The sequence below is a fragment of the Monopterus albus genome, unplaced genomic scaffold (genome assembly GCF_001952655.1).
Source record: "Monopterus albus unplaced genomic scaffold, M_albus_1.0 scaffold60.1, whole genome shotgun sequence".
Taxonomy (NCBI): domain Eukaryota; kingdom Metazoa; phylum Chordata; class Actinopteri; order Synbranchiformes; family Synbranchidae; genus Monopterus; species Monopterus albus.
In genome coordinates this window covers 1,897,117-1,899,350 of record NW_018127940.1, presented here as the reverse complement: position 1 = coordinate 1,899,350, position 2,234 = coordinate 1,897,117, and the positions used below count along the sequence as shown (strand labels likewise).

Sequence of the window (2,234 nt, the reverse complement as noted above, 5' to 3'; positions counted from 1 at the left end):
CAGGGGAGTCCAAAGGCATATTTGTGTGCTCACATATGTTCCTACAGCATAAAAGTTACAAGTCTGATGAGAAAGCAGCACAACTGAGCTCTTGCTGGCTGCAGAAGGTCAGGACATGCTGCTGTCTGATCGCTCAATAACAGGAATAGGTTTACATAAACACACCATACTAACATCCACCACACTCTCCAAGTTTCAGTGCTCTTTTACTCTGAATTCAGGAAGCCCAGGAAAGGAAGTAGGGGGCTGGCTCAAACACTGACTCACACTCAGTGCAGCTCTACTATGGAAGTCACGTTGCAACAACGTGAGCATGTTGTAACATATGTACAACCCTGCTATTAGAAGCACAGGCTTGCTTTTGTGTTGGCACATAGATATGGATGGGCACTAAAATCAGCCACTCCATACTTCACAGTTGTCCCCAATGAGGGCATAAATTCCAACCCAACTACCCGGGTACATTCTGTCCGACAGAAGGCATGCAGAGAAAAAAAACACATGCATTGTCTTGGAAACACTGTGCGTGTACACAGGTAGAAAGGTAGAAACTGGGATTAAAATGAGAGGAATCATTGTGAGTCAATACACAGCTCCTTGAGTCCATGATATCCCAGATAGAAGTGAGCCAACTGTCACAGACATAATGCACAACGTAAGACAAATCAATAGGCTGCGAAGCTAAGCACTGACTATTTACATCCTCTTATAAGGTTACATGCTACATCACCTTAACCTGCTTTCATAGGTTAGCCATAAACCATAATAACTTCCTTTACAACAGGTCCAGACAAATTAGACGGTGAAAAAAATAAACATATAGACAAGTAGCTGTAAAAGCAGCCAATTTGACCTAAAGACTGAAGCACTCAAACCACCTGCACTGATGGTCACAGGTCCAGCTAACACATCAGCCACAATTAGTTTACTGCACATATATTGTTGATATGTAGCAAATCAGCTGCAGAACAGAAATGGTCACTTTTATGTTAAAACAAATGTACTATTGACCACTATATAATATCAGTTTCAGCCTTTAAAAATCCAAAACTGGGTCAGGCTATAATCCAGTTAAACCTTTTCTATAAAACAATCTGGACAGAAGGTGAACTTTATGTCTCCAAAAAAGAAAACAAACAAAAAAAACAAAACAAAACAATGACACACCAAATCTAACTAACATTTTAGAAGCTGCACTGATAATATAAACTGCTCTTTGACTTATGATTTTGATTCCATACAAGTGTTGTTGTGGGGTTTTGTCCAGTTAAACCCTTACATAGCAGACATTGTATTAGGAGTAATGAGCCAGGCTAGGTCTGTAGATAAGCATGGCGTTCTGGAGAGTTGTGACAGAATTGCATCTAAAATGAGTCAGACAAAAACTGTCATTGTGATTGAGCAACAGAGTCAGTCATAGAGGCAGGAAATCTGCTAAACTGTTTGGCTTTAAACCCCGAGAAACCAAACATTGTTTGGTTGCCACATAACTTTTTTCCAGATCTGCAATTTTGTACAGTTTGTTCAGTACAATCAGTTTTCAGACCAGCACTCTTTCTCTTACACCTATATGTAGAGTAAATGTGCACAAGGTCAACACTGACCTGCTGTGGTTCAGGGATCACGGGTGACCAGCAGAGCTGGACAAACATGCTGGACTTTCACTGCTGCCTGAGCAAATGTCACACTGAGCTGACAACTGCCTCTAAATAACTTAGAAGAAACCTCTCCTGTGTTTTATATATGTGCACACAGACACACACGCACGCACGGAGAACATGTCTAATCCACAGCTGGGAAATATTAACTAGATCAGGGTAGTTAGAGCCATCAGTTAACAGAGGAACGGCATGAGTAGACTCACAAAAACATAGAGACCAGCACATGGGAGTTCATTCCCTTCATCATGTCTTTCTTCTTTGTGCTTACTGTGTGCAGTAGGTGTGTTTAGACACTGTATGAAACCATTCTGAAGTGAAAACGTGTCATTTCTAACTTCCCATTCATTGAAATGACCGCAGGCAAGACATTCACATGCTCTTGGTCAGTGTAGATGTGGGTTTGCAAAGGATCAGCATTTTGCTAACAGTAACAAAATAACAGTACTCAGAGACCTTAACGCCAGGAACAACGTTGATCAAAACAACGACACTTGGTAGTAGCAAACTGATCTCTCTGGCTGATATAGTCTGAAGAACAAACTGTTACATATATGTGATATATATATATATATA

The 2,234-nt window shown here is 40.6% G+C and overlaps 1 protein-coding gene across 10 annotated transcripts in view; it reads right to left on the bottom strand.

Annotated features, from left to right (window-relative positions):
* LOC109961940 (transmembrane protein 150A) overlaps positions 1–2,234 on the bottom strand; it is a 23,643-nt gene that overhangs the window by 12,961 nt on the left and 8,448 nt on the right. The window lies entirely within an intron of this gene.